The sequence below is a fragment of the Dipodomys merriami genome, unplaced genomic scaffold (assembly GCF_024711535.1).
Source record: "Dipodomys merriami isolate MVZ:Mamm:240054 unplaced genomic scaffold, mDipMer1.0.p SCAF_29, whole genome shotgun sequence".
NCBI lineage: Eukaryota > Metazoa > Chordata > Mammalia > Rodentia > Heteromyidae > Dipodomys > Dipodomys merriami.
The window spans coordinates 8,444,405-8,460,486 of NW_027204381.1; the positions used below are offsets into that span (position 1 = coordinate 8,444,405).

Sequence of the window (16,082 nt, forward strand, 5' to 3'; positions counted from 1 at the left end):
ACCATCCAGGTTTAGAGAAAGGATTTGTTTCTTTAAAGTATTTCTTATTGTTAGTATGAAGGTGATATACAGAGGAGGTACAATTATATAAGTCAGGTAAAGAGTATATTTCTTTTTGGACAATGTCACTCCTTCCCTGGCTCTCTCCCAGTTTTTCCTTCCTGTCTCTACCCACAAGTTGTATAGTTCACTTTCAACATAGTGTTTAGTGAGTGCCACTGCTGCATATGTTTACTCTTTGTCCCTCCCTTTCTGTGCCTCCTCTTACACTCCCAAAGACATATAAATGAACAAACAAGGCAAAAAGAAAACAAAAACAGCAACAAAGTAAAAACCTCTTGTTTTCATTTCCTGGAGTTCATTTTGATAAACCTTATTTTGTATGACCAGGTGCACATAGATAGTGAGCCTTTGTGTTCCTCTCCTACAAGTGTCCTCCTTTGGTCTCACTGTGTGTGAAGGCCCAGAGTCCTATAAAATTTATCATGTCTAGATCTAGCTTCTGCATAGGAGAGAAAACATATGCATTTGTCTCTCTGAGCTTGTCTTACCTCAATACGATTTGTTCTAGGTGAGATGAGATTTCTTTAGCGATCTGTTTCTCATGCTATCTCTTTATAAGAAGGATTGGGTTGGATAGGCACTGGAAATACCAGGCCTTCCCATTTAGTGGGTGGGTCTGCAGGTGGGTTCCTTCTTTGGCTGGTACACAGGCTAAATCTGAACGTGCTTTCCAGTCTTCTCGCTTTTGACTGCTGAAATCTACCGTTTCATCTTGGCACTCATGCCCACATAGATGGGTCTTAGATCCTTTATCCATGGGGGGGTGTTTGGGGGTTATTGTGGAGAGAGTAGGGTGTGGCTAGGGGTGGAGGTATGTGGAGTTGATTAAGAAAGACTAGCTAATATTGAGGTGTGTAGAAGTAGGAGGAGCAGGGCTTAGGCATAGAGAAGTTTGGCAACATGAGCTCTTCCTACAGAAACTTTCTCAGAAATTTCTCCTGGTTCAGTGTTTCTGATTGCTTATCTTTGGTTAGGACACCCAGGGAATTTTGAAATTATGGACTACCTAGCTCCTCACAGCTTCAGAATAGTAGGAAATTACAGAGTCTACCAAAAATACTTGGAGTTGATAGTGGAGACTGCTCATTCCCTCACCCCAGCCCCCTGAACCGAGCAGCCAAAGTGCCAACCAGTAAGTGGATGGGTGACAAGTTGACAACACTGGTTTCTATTTCATTACTACCTTAGAAAAGTGACAACTAGGACCTGACCCTAATAACTTCATGACAGCCTAAAAATGTACAAGACCAACTCGTTCCTCCTCCCCTCTAGGATGCATGGTTTCTATGGAGATGTTGGCATAGAGAGATTCAACTGCTACTTGAGGCTATTTTTTGGAGGTTTTTGGAATGTTCTTGGGGTATATCTAGCCAATGTCTTTATTTTTACTTCAAAGAACATCACAACACTCACTTATGCCTTCTGCCAGTTGTGGGGTAAAAATACAGACAAAGAGGTCCCCTCGTGGCCAGCCCAATGGTATGGAGGTACAGCTTTTCCCTGCCTCCCACTCAGCTTTGTTCGTAGGACAGGAAGTTATAGCAACTTTCTTCCTGCTCCCAGATGTGTGATGGGAGAGAAGAGAGTCTGTTGTGAAAGGCCCAATGAGCATTGGATGAGGAGCCTGTAGGCCTATGCATTAGAAGAAAGCTATGGCTCACTTTAACAGTCACTGCCTGCAGGACCCACTGCATGTATAACCTCTTTTCTTTGGGTACGCATGAGTTGACCATGCAAAAATCCTCTTTTCTAGCTGGGCACTGGTGGCTCCTGCCTGTAATCCTAACTATCCAGGAGGCTGAAACTTGAGGATCATGGTTTGAAGCCAACCTGGGTATAAAAGTCTGCGAGACTTTTATCTCCAATAAACTCTAAAAAAAAAAAAAAAGCCAGAATATCCCTTGTTGTCACTGTACTCGATTTTGAAATCCTGCATCTTGTATATACATATGTCTAATCTGGGGAAAGAAGGGGGAATAACAAAACGCTGAAATAAGGACACGGGATGACCCATTGCAATGAAGATACCTACTGGAGAGTATGTTGGAAATGAACTTTACATCTTCCGGTGGCAAGAAGAGGAGGGGGGATAGGAGTGTGGGAAGTGGGGGAGGGAAGGGATATTGGGATAACAATAAGGGAAAGAAGGGGTAACAATGATTAACAAGTAATGTACTCATCGCCTTACTCATATAACTGTAACCCCTCTGTACAACATCTTAACAATAAAATAAAAATTAAAAAAGCTGGAGTGCAGCTGTGGCTCAAATGGTAGAGTGCCACCTTGGAGCAAAATTTAGAAATTTAGGCCTGGCTCTCAGACTCTGGGTTCAAGCCTTAGGACCAGCACACAAAAGAATCCTCTTTTCTGTGTCAATCATGGACAGCAGAAATGATTATAGGCTGCATTGCGGGAATGATGTGGGTATGCTGCGGTGGAAACTATCTGTGCTGTTATGACAGAATTAGGTGAGAATTGAGTTTGCTACCATATGAAGGGGGATATTCTGGGATGGACTGTGCTCATTTGCAGCATCCCTGTCAGATGGTAACAATAGCCTACATTTAGTTTATCACAGTGTCTGTGAAATGAAATCTGCCAAATATTATATTGATATTTTTATAATCTCTCCCTTTCTGATAGACTCTCACAATCTTGTTCTAGTTTGCCATCTTACTAACTACAGACAAGATATCATACAATTTTACCTCTCTCCCCTGCCTCACTCCATTTCTCCAGTCCCCCTTCCCTCCATCTTTCCTTCCTTCTTCCTTATTTCACAGAGTCCTATGATGTAGTCTAGGCTAGCCTTGAACTCAAGAACCTCCTACCTCAGCCTCCTATGTGTTGAGACTGCAGATGTGTGCCATTACATACAGTGAAAATACATGCTTTGAAATAATGTTGGTAAAACTCTACCCTGCGTTTATTTACTGAATCTCTTTTTTTTTTTTTGAGTCTATAATTCTGAACTCAGGAGAAATTGTCTATTTGTTTTCTGCACTGGCTTTTCAAATTATTTGGTATGAATGTAGCTTATTGCCAACTAGGGAGGCAAATTTGTCTAATGAAGGGAAACCCAAAGCAACATTAATATAGACATCTAGGAATAATGCCCATTTTGCAATGGAAAAGTAGTTCACGGAAAAATGAGAAAATGCCTGGGCATTTGGCTACAAATCTGAGTCCATTGCCCATGTGTATGTCTTGGTTCAGTTCTTGTCTTGGTACTGGGGTCATTATTTTTGAGTCAGTGAATTTTAGAGTGTCACGTTATTTTAGCACAAGCCATTCCCCAGGGAACAGAATGTGTTGCCCTCTTCCTACCTGGATGGAAACTGAAGAGTCATCTTTCTCCTAGATAGAGAAGAGCCTGCCCAAATACGTCATCGCTTGTCTTTTTTTTCTTTCCATATATATATATATATATATATATATATATATATATATATATATATATAATTGTAAAATACTGTACAGAGGGGTGATAGTTACATGAGTAGGGTAATGAGTACATTTCCTATCAAGCATTGTTACCTCCTTTGTTTTCCCCTACCATCCCTTCCTTTCCCACTTCTCCACCTCCTCCCTCCCCCCACATAGTGTCTTGTACAACTTATTGTTACAATGGGTCAACCTGTATCATTTAAGCATTTTGTTATATCCTTTCCCCTCCCCAAATTATAAAATGTATATACAAGATGCAGGACACCGGAATCAGATACCGTGAAAACAGGGGTAAAAGCTATGTACATATGACCACATAAGATGATGTGAAGTGAAATGAACTCCAAGACAGGGACACAAGTGGTTTTTTCTTTCTTGCTATTATTTTGAACGTACTTATAATGCGTTATATGATTCTCATGTTTCTTTCATATGTTCTTCCCCTACAATACATTCCTTGTCTTTTAGAACGTTGTGAACATCATTGATTTTTCTGTGTGTGAGAATATGTACAACTATTTTTTTTCTGGTAGAGGGACTTAAATTCAGGACTTGATGCTCACTTGGTTTGCTTGCTCTACCATTTGAGCCACACCTCCAGTCTGGCTTTTGGCTTGGTAATGGGAGATGGAGTGTCTCAGACTTTTTTCTGGTTAAGATGGCTTTAAATTGCCATCCTTTGATTCAGCCTCCTGCGTAGCTAGGATTTACGGGCACAAGATAGTAACATCTAGCTATTTTTTCTTTATGTATTTTCTTAGTTTTCAACATTGAATTATATTACTTCCTATTGAGAAAGAAATTGTGATCTAAGAAAGAACAAAAGGGCATCCTTTGACTGTCTTTCTTTTGGGAATTTGGTGCCAAGTCACATAAACTATGGAGGCTTGAGATAAGTTGTAATTATTTTTAAGCAGTCTAAGTTAGCACTAGCTCATTAGCACAGCCTAGAAGATGCAGGAGGTTTTTTTTTTTTGTTTTTTTAAATTTTTTGGTCCGGTCGTAGGGCCTGAATTCTGGGCCTGGGCGCTGTCCCTCAGCTCTTCAGCTCAAGGCTAGCACTCTACCATTTGAGCCACAGCGCCAGTTCCGGCTTTTTTCTTTTTGCTTGTGTGGTGCTGAGGAATCGAACCCAGGGCCTCAGGCATGCAAGGCAAGTACTCTACCACTGAGCCATCTTCCCAGCCCCTTGGTTGTTTTTTTTAAAACAATGTCTTAATATATACCTACAGCTTGGTGCACTAAAGTACCAGAAACGTACTTACCAGAAAGGTAAATTGTGTTCCAGAATTTTGTAAGGTGGCATAATATAATTAAAAGAGGATGACCATGAACCAACTAGGCTTAGATTCAGATTCCAGGTGTACACCCCTAGTCATTGAACAGATTTGTAAGGAAGAGCTGAGTTATATTGTAGTGTTTTCCTTCCCCTTCTCTCCCCTCTCCTCTCCTTTTCCTTCCTTTGCTATATTTACTGAAGAGATAGAAGATTTATTTAGTGGTTTGTTGAGCTTCTCTGCTGTTGGAAAGCCTGTCCGTTCCTGAGGCCCTTACCATAAAGTATGCTATGATTATTATCATTATTATTATTTTAGTGGGTATTGGGTTGTCATGCAATCACAGGCTTGCTTTTTCTTGCCTCCTCTTGCCCTAAACATATATTGGTCCTATTTAAGAGAAACTTGCCAGGAGAAGGTTACGAATGGGCTGGCGGTGTATCTGATGATCACCTGAAGATCTCTGACATACTCAAATAGGTCACATGAAAGAGACCACTGAGTGCTGATAGCCCAACAGTACTTGGCAAGCAATGGCCTTGGCCTCAGTTGGCAATGCACACATACATTGTCCCCTTATTCAGAGGACCTAGTTCAAAGTTGTGCTTGCTTTATCACTTTGTTTACTGCTCCCTGCCTCAGCCTTCAAAAGCCAGGTTATGTTTTGTTTGCAATATGTCATTAGGTGTAAATCACAGAGCCTCCAAGTCCTACTTGTGCAAGATGAGAATTATGCAAATATAATCCTTTGCTTGCAGTAGTTAATCTAGATTATCTGTGGGGATATCAGACTACTAAATAGTTTATCATCCCACTTCCTACGAACCAAGGAGATTTTGCAGAGTTGGAGGAGTTTCTATGTATGTATTAGTTTTCTTTGCATCTCTGTTTAATTCAACTGTTTGCTCAGTTGATGTATTCTGTAAACAGATAAGATAGAAGTATAAGACAAAGGGTTAGGTGTAGTGGTACCACCTATACAACTATTTGGGAGAGAGGAGGATCTGAGTTTGAGGCTAGCCTGGACAGTCAGCCACAGATTCTTATTAACGAACAAACAAAAACAAAAAGCCTGGAGATATGGCTCAACTAGTCGACTGTTTGACTAGCAAATGTGAGGTCCTGAGTATAATGCCAGTACTGAAAGAGGAAGAAGAGGAGGAAGAGGAGAAGGAAGTAGACAAACACTTCAAATTGAACTCATAAGTCAAGTATCTCAGTGTGATAGCATTCAAAATGGCTGTCTTTGGGCACCAAAAAGGAGCTATAAAAGCATCTTATTTCCCTCATTTACAGATGAGGAAAATTGAGAGAGAAAGACTTCACTATGAACTGTGAGCTGAACAAGCCAAGTAGAGTTGCTGCAGGTAGAATTGGATTTTAATAGACAGGATCTGGTTCAGGGCAGGCTAAATGTGAAGCCAACTTTCTTTAGTCCAGGTTGTCTACTGGGTACCAGCTTCTGCACAATTGATGTTCACTATGTTCTAAAATCTTACAGCTGTTTCTTTACTATGGTAAGTACTTTGAAGAGTGATTTAGAAATGAGGAAATATTGATATCAATCAGATTTTGTTTTTTCATGGCTGGAAATACACTGGCTGCCACTTGATCTTAATGGCTTGAGGAAGAGAGAAAGGAAAGGAAGTCTTTCATGAGCTAGGCAAGGACTTGGTCCAACTTCTGCCTTGTTTTCACCCGTTCTTGGCCCAATATCTAGAGATCTCACAATTCATTGAATTCAATTTTGTTCTCCTTTATTTCTAATGATTGGCATCCTGGGCAAGCCATTGAGAAATCTAAGCCAGTATCAAGATGTGTAGGTAATAGAATGGATTCCATTTGGGTTTGTAAAATCACATTTTAGCATAGGATCATCTAACTTTGAAGTGGTCTCTTCCTGGATAAACAGGAATTTGCCTTTGGACCTCTGGGCTGGTTTGCAGAAAGGATGGTTGTCTAGAAACCTTGCTCTGTGATCCAATAATTATCATGTGCCTCCTCCCAGGTGGTTATCCCTAAACCATGAATATAGGTGTGCAAATGTCAGAGGGAAGTATTAAACACATCAAAAAATTGCTTGTGTGGTTACAAATGAATTAACTGAAGTTAATAGAGTCTATGGAGAGAGACTAAGTCAAAGCCCAACAAAATAAGTACCAGGAAATGAGTACTTAAAAGATGGGATGGAGCCAGGTGCCAGTGGCTCACTCCTGTAATCCTAGCTACTCAAGAGGCTGAGATCTGAGGATCACAGTTCAAAGCCAGCCGGGGCAGGAAAGACTGTGAGACTCCTATCTCCAATTAACCACCAGAAAACCAGAAGTGGCACTGTGGCTCAAGTGGTAGAGTGCTTGCCTCAGGAACAGCGACTAGGCCCAGAGTTCAGGCCTCACAACTGACAAAAAAGAAAGAAAGAAGGAAAGAAAGAAAGAAAGAAAGAAAGAAAGAAAGAAAGAAAGAAAGAAAGAAAGAAAGAAAGAAAGAAAGAAAAGAAAGAAAGAAAGAAAGAAAGAAAGAAAGAAAGAAAGAAAGAAAGAAAGAGAAAAGAAAAAAAAAGAAAAGATGGGATGGTAGGACCAAGGGAGGAGTAGAAAAATGAAGGGGAGAATGAGGAAGAATGCAGGCAAGAATTCATTGTATATACTATAGAATTGAGAAAAATAAGAGAAGGGATGGGTGAAAGAGGGTGAAGATGTTGAAGGGATGGCACAGATTGAGACGTATGGTATACATAAAATTTTGTTAAACAGCAAAAAAAAAAATCCAATATATAACCTAAAAATCAAGAAAAGTGAGGGAAGGGGTGGGCGAGATTGTTGAAAGAGGTGACATTGATCAAGATATGCTGTTTTCATAAGCTGCTTTGATAATTAACCTTTTTGAAAGTTTCCCATTCTTGAAGTTTGTTTTGAATCTGCAGTCTTTCCTTGTGATCCCTCTTGGACTAGACTAGAACATCTGTCTCTTCTATTAGTTTATTTTCCTTGTCCAGCCATGTTGGTGAAGGTGAAGGCCATCTACTCTGAGGTTCTTAAGTCTTTCCTCTGAGGACTCTCCTCCTATTTGCAGTCCCTCAATGTGGGTGAATAACAAAACCAACTTAAGACCCTTTGGGAGCACCAGTTTGTGTCAGTCCTTGAAATTTAGATATCCAATCATCACCTCAACTTTAAACCTCATCCTTTCTTCCCAAACATTCCCCCAAGACAGATTTCTGATTTGTCAGTTCTTGAAATCTAGTGATCAATAACAAGGTTTTGAGCCTTCCAGCTCCTGTATATTTGCCCCTGTTCTTATACCAGTCATGTGGGTTCCTTGACAGTGCCTCTAGAATATTCTTTCCTTTCCATTTATGACCCAGCTGTTCCTCCTACCCCACTGCTGGGCATTAACTCTATGGAAAACAGTTGCCTATCCTGAATTCATGTGATTCTTCTGCCTCTCAGCATTTGCCACATGCTCATTCATTTCCTATCTACCTGTTAGTTTAACTTCTTAGTTCTCAGGTTAAATAATTCACCCCTTGAAGGTAGAGATCAGAATTTTTGCCTCTTCATGTCTTTGCCATTAGCACAAAACTTTGTAGCTGTTGAATTCTCTGATGGTGGTGACAGTGATCCAAGGATCATTTTGTGTCCTCCTGAACACAGAACCCTACAGAAATCATTGTTAGAGGCAGAGAGAGGAGGTAGGTTAGTGTGAGAGAGCTGGGTTGAGACTTTGTGATAAATTGAGGTACCTGTAAAATAGGGACCTTTACTTGACTCTCCTAAATGAGCATCTGAATAAAAAAAGAGTGCTGGTTAATTGGAGATAAGAGTCTCTACCTGGGCTGGCTTTGAACCTTGATTCTCAGATCTCAGCCTCCTAAGTAGCTAGGATTACAGGCATGAGGCACCAGCGCTCAGCTATGGTCTCTTTAGAAGAGAAAACAGAGGTGTTAAAATGATCTGATCCAGGCTACAGAGCAAACAGGGTCAGCAATTCATCTCCAGTCTTACTCTCTGGATTCCAGATTTTACACATTCATTGGGGGAGGGGGGAATGGGTCCAAACACTAGAGTCTTCTTTGATTTGTGTCTTGTGCTGAAGAAGTTTGTGATTTGATGAGAAGCAGATGGGTAAACAAATTAACTGGCAATTCAAGGTTTGCATTAAGTAAGGGTGAATAAGGACACAAACAAAAAGTGTGGGTACATCAAGGTAGGAGTGATTAATTCTGTCTTTGTAATAAACAACAGCTGCTGTGGGCAGCTTTCCATGAGCAAGGGCCTGGGAGGTGTGCGGGAAAACAGGTGTGCATAGACAGCAGAATGGCTGGGCAGGGAGGGGATAAAAAAGACCAGAGCACTTCTAGTGTGTCCTTGGCCAGCTGAGGAGCTGAGGGCTGGCAGAAGCTCATAGAAGATGATGACTAGCAGACAGCATAGGAAGGCCTAGAAATCTATCTGCCTGGCCAGTTTCACAATTCCCAGCTCCTAGTGTCGCTCTGTGTCTTTGTGGGCATCTCCAAATCTGATGACGTGGCAGATCGAATGTGATGAGACTGAGCTTGTCTCTACAAAATAACAAACCCCAAAAGGTGATGCAATCAGCCTGCCAAGATTCTGGAAACCCTGTGCTTGCTTCCCAAGCTTTCTTCATTTTTCTACACTTCCTCAGGGGTCGCTCCTGGATCCATCTCTGTGTCCTTTGTTTTTGAACCTTTGTGAGTCTTCTTAACTTGGTTTTTGTTTCCTCTAAGTAGGTAGCTATATCAGAGCCTACATCCTGGAGCTATCATATGGATTTTGGAATAAAATTCATTACAGCTTTTCACTTAAAGCTGACATTCTACCACTTGAGCCACAGTTCCACTTCTGGCTTTTTAGTGGTTAATTGGAGTAAAGAGTTTCATGGGCTGTCCTACTCAAGCTGGCTTCAAACCTAGATCCTCAGATCTTAGCCTCCTTGGTAGCTAGGATAACTTGTGTGAGCCATAGGTGCCTGGCTCTATTCTTCATTTAAAAATTCACTTACATGTAATTCATCAAATGCTAATGCTCCCTCTTACTGAGGCAGTTCATGCCTAACACATTTAGTTAGTCTTTGCAATGGCTTCTCAAAATGCTCCACTTTTTTATTCATAAAAAGCCATAAGTGTGTGCCTTTTTCATTCAGCAAGACTGCTGGCCAGAAACTTTCATGTATAACAAAATTAAATGCCATTCAGAGCTTCTTTATCTTTATTCTCTCTCCTTTCCCTTCTCCTCCCCCTTTCCTTTTCCCTTCTCTTTTTCCTTCCTATTCCCTTCCATTGTCCCACTCCTACCCTCCCTCCTGTCCCTTATTTCCCATGCTTATAGTCAGTCACTGCATAGGTTCAGTCCAACCTTCCCTCAGCTCACTCTCAGCATAAAGTAGGACAGAGTAATTTTAACCACCCCATAGCTGTTTTCCTGGCACTTTATAGAAGCTGATTTTGGTTTTGTCTGGTGCCTTCCTCACCAAGTTTATCCTTCCTTGCCTTTTATTAACTTTAACAAGGGCTATGCCTTGGGACTTGCAAGCTGTTCGGTGGCCCTTCTGTATTTGGTGCTAGGGATGCAATCAAAGGTCTTGTGCATGCTAAGTAGGCACTGTACCACTGAGCTACATCTCTAGCTTTCGTTCCGCCAAACCAAAACTACTGATTCTGGTGCCTCAGCAGTCTTCAGAAGATGTGTGGATAGCTTAGCCTTTGCTTTGGTTCCTCTTTGCCACTCAGGTTGCTGGCTATCTCTGCACAAGACTACAAGGGCATCTGAAGACCTCTACTGGGCAGAAAGGAAGAGGTTGATGGGGCTGTTGCTTGTGTCTGAACTCACAGAGGATTTACAAGCAGCTCTGCTTTCTTGATTAGAAAATTAATCTTCGTTCATGTGGTCCCATCAGAGCATCAAACAACTACGTTAAAAGGAGGAAAAGAAAAGAACTGAAAGCAATTAAAAGCCCATTGGGTACTTCATATACTTTAATGCCTTAAATCTGCACAGTAACCTAGCTGGTATCGATTTGACTTATAGAGGTGGTGGTAGAGGGCTTTTTCTCTCTAGTACCCAAATCTACTAGGCAGTTGGTAGAAATGGGAGTCTTGTGAATTATTTGGTATGAATGGGTTTTTCCCCCCAGGGATTTCAGCTATTGCTGTGCAGTCTTTCTCCTGAATCTCTTTCAGGCTCCCATGAATGCACCTGTATCTGAGTGTGTGCGTGTGGCATGGCCCTCTGAAGCTTTCATATAGGTCACACATTTCTGGAGCGTAAATCTGTCAGGCAGGCAGCTTAGAGATTCTTATCCACTCAGACCTTTGGCCTGTGTTTGTGTCAGTTGGAAATGTGAGAATGGAAAGTCTGTTTGGGGTTGGGAGATGTGGAACAGAAGCCCCAGGGAAAGTGGGCAGTTGATATGTTGTTTTGCTCAGGGCTGGAGGAAGACAGGTTTCTGCCATGAAGCCAGGCTTGAGGTGTGCTGGGGCCCGCAGCCCGAGGGAGACTGTGCCCGGATCACGCACGGCCACATGCTTCAGCTTCCACACATTCAGGATCTGGAAATATGTCACCTTCAGTATCCGTAGGGATTAGTTCCAGAATCCCCTGTCCATGTACATACTGATATGCAAGGAGGCTCAAGTTGCTTACATAAAGCTATTCAGTATTTACCAGAACCCATTGAGACCCGGTGGAATATGTTTAATCACCTCTAGATTACTTACGATACCAATTATAAGGAAAAGTCCATGTAAAGAGTTATCATCCTTCACTATTTAAATAACAATGGCAAACAGTACACATGGGTAGGGAAAACTCATTTTTAAAAATTTAATTTGGAATGAGCCTATATATGAATTGTGGTATTGCCATTCCTACACAGCATATTTGGGAAAAATTCACCCCTGCCATCATTTTTTTTTTGGCCAGTCCTGGGGCTTGAGCACTGTCCCTGACCCTTGAGCCACAGCACCATTTCTGACTTTATTTGTGTATGTGATGCTGAGGATTCGAACCCAGGACTTTGTGCATGCTGGGCAAGCACTCTACCACTGAGCCACATTCCCAGCCCCCATCATACATTAAAAATAAAAGTTTTCAATTCAAGCTGAGTGCCAGTGGTTCACACCTGTCATCCTTGTTGGAAGGATCTTGGTTTGAGGCCAATCTTGGTAGGGAAGCTCATGGGACTTCTTTTTAAGGGAGAGCTGGATGTGGTGGTACACAGCAGTTACCTTAGCTACGCGAGACATCTAATGTGTTTGCTTGGAAGCCCAGGTGCACACCCCAGCAGAAAGCAAGACCATATTTAAAAAGTCATAAGAAAAGCTGGAGGCATGGCTTAGTAGTGAGGTCACCTGCCTAGCAAGCGTGAGGCTCCGAGTTCAAAACCTCAGTACTGCCAATATCTTACTTCAATCAGAGGTTGATTAAATTCATGGCTGCAGCTGGGAGTCAGTATTTCATGCCTGTAATCCTAACTACTTAGGAAGTTGAAGTCTGAGATTCAAAACAAACCTGGAGACTCTTATCACCAATTAACCAACAAAAACCTAGAAGTGGAGCTGTGGCTCAAGTGGTAGAGTACTGGCCTTGAGTGAAAAAGTCCAGTGAGAGTGTGAGGTCTAAGTTCAAGTCCCAGTATTGGGACACACACACACACACATACACACACACACACTTGAATGGAGAGCCTAGGAGCTGTTCAGCTTACTGATTGATACACATCTCTCAAATTCCCCTTGTGAGCACAGACAGCCTCTAATGTACTCAGGTTTTAAATCTCAAAGAATTCTCTAAAAGGATAAACATTGGGCAAGGAAGTATTTCTAGGTACGTGATACATGAAGTTATGATATTCATCCTATAACCAAACATTGGGTAAGGTTGAAGAAAAACAATTCTTAGAAAATGCCTTCAGTGTGGTCATGTTGACATGCCTTTTGTCAATTAGAAATGTGTTTGTTTAAGCAGTGTCTCTGGCTTATGACAGTCATCACTCTCTCTCAGTAGCAAAAAAATGTGTTTGAGTTTCATAAGCATATGTAAATGGTCCAGAGTAACAGGGCAGCTCAGCTGTCTGCATGCCATATTTGCACATGGTGAGGATTCCCAGGAATTAGACATTAACACAGAATTTTGCCTTGATCTTCAGAATTGTAAGGCAAAACTCTAGATATGGCTGGATCTCAGAACTCCTCTTGACTGGTAACTGCTCTAAAATTACAAGCTCTGGGTCAAAGCTATTTGGTAGAAAATCGGGACATATATGAAAACACAGAAAGATAGCAAACAGCTAGCTGAAGGTAGCTGTTGGTGATCTCACTTTTCTGTCTCCTGGGTTTCTGTCTCCTCCAGGAGATTCAGTGCTTTGCCACATGCCCATCAGCCACAGACCTGTCCCAGCCAGCCTCTTCCTTCCAAACCTAGAGCCAAATTGAATGCAGAGGAGCCAAAGCCAGTGTCTTGCTGTATAGTTGGATTTATTTACAGGAGTTCTCCTCCTAAAACGAATCCTGAGGAGTATTTCTCAGCATCTCAGAGGGTGTTGTTCTGAGCAAGAGGTGGAGCGGGGGTGGGGGAGTGTGATTTTTGTCAGGGAATTTGCTTGAGAATATTGGATTAAGGAATTCTTGAACCTATGGACTTCAGTGATTCAGATGTTTTCTTCTGTCACTAACATTCATTCGAAGTTATGTTTTTCATTTAAAGGATGTTTTCATAAGGTTTAATCTCTCTTTTTTCCCTCTCCCCCTTTCCCTCCTTCCTTGCTTGCTTGCTTGCTTCCTTGCCTCCCTTCTTCCTTCCTTCCTTCCCTTCCTCACTCTTTCTTTTTCTTTATTTCTTTCTTCTTTCTTTCTCTCCTTCCTTCCTTCCTTCCCTTCCTCCCTCTTTTTTTCTTTCTTTCTTTCCTTCCTTCCTTCCTTCCTTTTGTCTTTCCTTCCTTCCTTTTTCTTTCTTTCTCTTTTTTCTCTTTCTTTCTCTCTTTCTCTCTCTCCTTCCTTCCTTCCTTCCTTCCTTCCTTCCTTCCTTCCTTCCTTCCTTCCTTCCTTTCTTTTTTCTTTCTTTCTTTCTTTCTTTCTTTCTTTCTTTCTTTCTTTCTTTCTTTCTTTCTTTCTTTCTTTCTTTCTTTCTTTCTTTCTTTCTTTCTTTCTTTCTTTCTTTCTTTCTTTCTTTCTTTCTTTCTTTTTTTTTTTTTTTGTCGGTCGTGGGGCTTGAACTCTGGGCCTGGACGCTGTCCCTCAGCTCTTCAGCTCAAGGCGAGCGCTCTACCACTTGAGCTACAGCGCCACTTCCTTTCTTTCTTTCTTTCTTTTCTCTCTCTTTTTCTTTTTTCTCCCCTCCGTCCCTCCTTTCCTTCCTTCCCTGTATTGCAGTTTGAACTGTGGGTACTGTGCTTTCTAGGCAGGCGCTCTACCACTTTTAGCCATACCTTTAGCCCTTTTTCACTCTAGTTTTTCTTTTTTCAGATAGGGTCTTACCCTTTAGCCTGGGCTGCTCTGGGATAGAGATTATCCTACCTATGCCTTTTGTGTAGCTGAAATTACAGATCCACATCACCACACAACCAGCATGCTTTATTAGATGACATCTTGTTAACTCCCTCCGTGCCCCCCACCTCCCAAGCTGGCCTCGAACTTGTCTTCCATATTTCTGTCTCCTGAGTATCTGGTGTTACATGTACAAACCACTGCCTGGCCAGGTTTAATACATATAGACCCAAATTGCATACATCATCAGAAGCCATTTAGAAAAGTAATCCCCAATTGGGTTTTCTATTTATCAGATGGCAGAATCATTAAAGGATCTATCTTTCCTTAAATGAATTAATAAGGTCAGTGTAATTTTTACCAAGTTTTTAATGGAGTTTGCTTTTTAAAAGAACCTATCAAAACTGGCTCCTGGTGGGGGCAGTGGTCCTATTTGGGAGGTGGAGAGTGGGAGAATTATGATTCAAGGTAGCTGGGACATGAAAGTCCATGAGACTCTTAGCTCCAATCAGCCATCACAAATCCATAAATGGAGCTGTGGTAGAGCTCAAGGACAGTGCCCAGGCCCTAAGGCCAAGCCCCACGCGCGCGCGCGCACACACACACACACACACACACACACACACACACACACAAGAAAGGCAGCAAAAACAAAGCTGGTGGCATGGCTCATGTGGTGGAGTATCCCAAGCAAGTGAAGGGCCCTGAATTCCACCCAAACTTAGCCTTCCTTTTTTAAAATGATGCATATAACTCATGTGTATGGCAAAATCATACAGAAGTACCAGGTATTGGGACACCTGGGGATCCTGTTCATTTGTTTGTTTGCTTGCGTATTTTTGCTATTTCTCTGTCCTCTCCTCTATTTTGTATGGCTGTCTTCCCTCCTCATGACAGTAAATATGCTTGTCTACAAATCCTTGTATACATGGGCAAGTAGAACTCATACTGGGGACTTGGTGGTAGATACTTCTTGGTATGAATTATTGGTAAAACTTTAATATCAACAGTATTGTGATTGCCTCATGCTTTTGCCATTATATTAACATACTTTCTAGATAATATTCCATGCTAGGCAAAACAAAGGTAACTTTTTAAAGTGATAACATGAATCAAATCTGGCCCTCCAGTAGTTTTTGTTAATAAAGTTTTATTGGAACACACACACACACAAAGTAATTAAAAGCTGGACTTACATGCAGGCATTATCCATTTCCTAGGTTAGCTCCTACATTTCTAGATCAAAAAGTAACCTGATAGAGAAAGGTAGTCCTTATTAAAAGAAAAGGCAAAAACCTCCAGAGGGTTTCTTTCTATCACATACCTTGTAGTATGTGTATGAAACTAGTAGCCTCATTTTGTTGCTGTAAAACACTGTTCCCAGATGATTTTCTTTCTTAAATTTTCTTGAATCTATAACATAAAAGCTTGGGTATTAGAGTTGGCTGCAGAGTTCATGGTAGATATAGCACTTGGTGATTAATGATAGTTAACAACTCTGTGGTTTCTGCCCGGCCTTGCTAGGAGTATACTCAAAGAACAAGAGAATGTAGCTGTTTTAATGACTTGGCCTGGCATCTAAAACATGAGTAAGATGAATAATGCCAAACCAGAGAGGAGAGCTGGTTCACAAGTAGCTCCTGGGGGGCTCCTATGACATAAATGAGGTTTAGCATAGAACAGTGGATGTTGGTTGGCACTTGCTTGCCTTATCTCCTCTCCATAGTCTGTTGTTAGAACTACACTTAGACCCACAAGGCAACCCTGAGACTTTTTTATTTCCAAATAGTGG

At 41.5% G+C, this 16,082-nt stretch overlaps 1 protein-coding gene across 1 annotated transcript in view; it reads left to right on the top strand.

Annotated features, from left to right (window-relative positions):
• Positions 1 to 16,082, top strand: part of Barx2 (BARX homeobox 2) — a 76,806-nt gene that overhangs the window by 44,950 nt on the left and 15,774 nt on the right. The window lies entirely within an intron of this gene.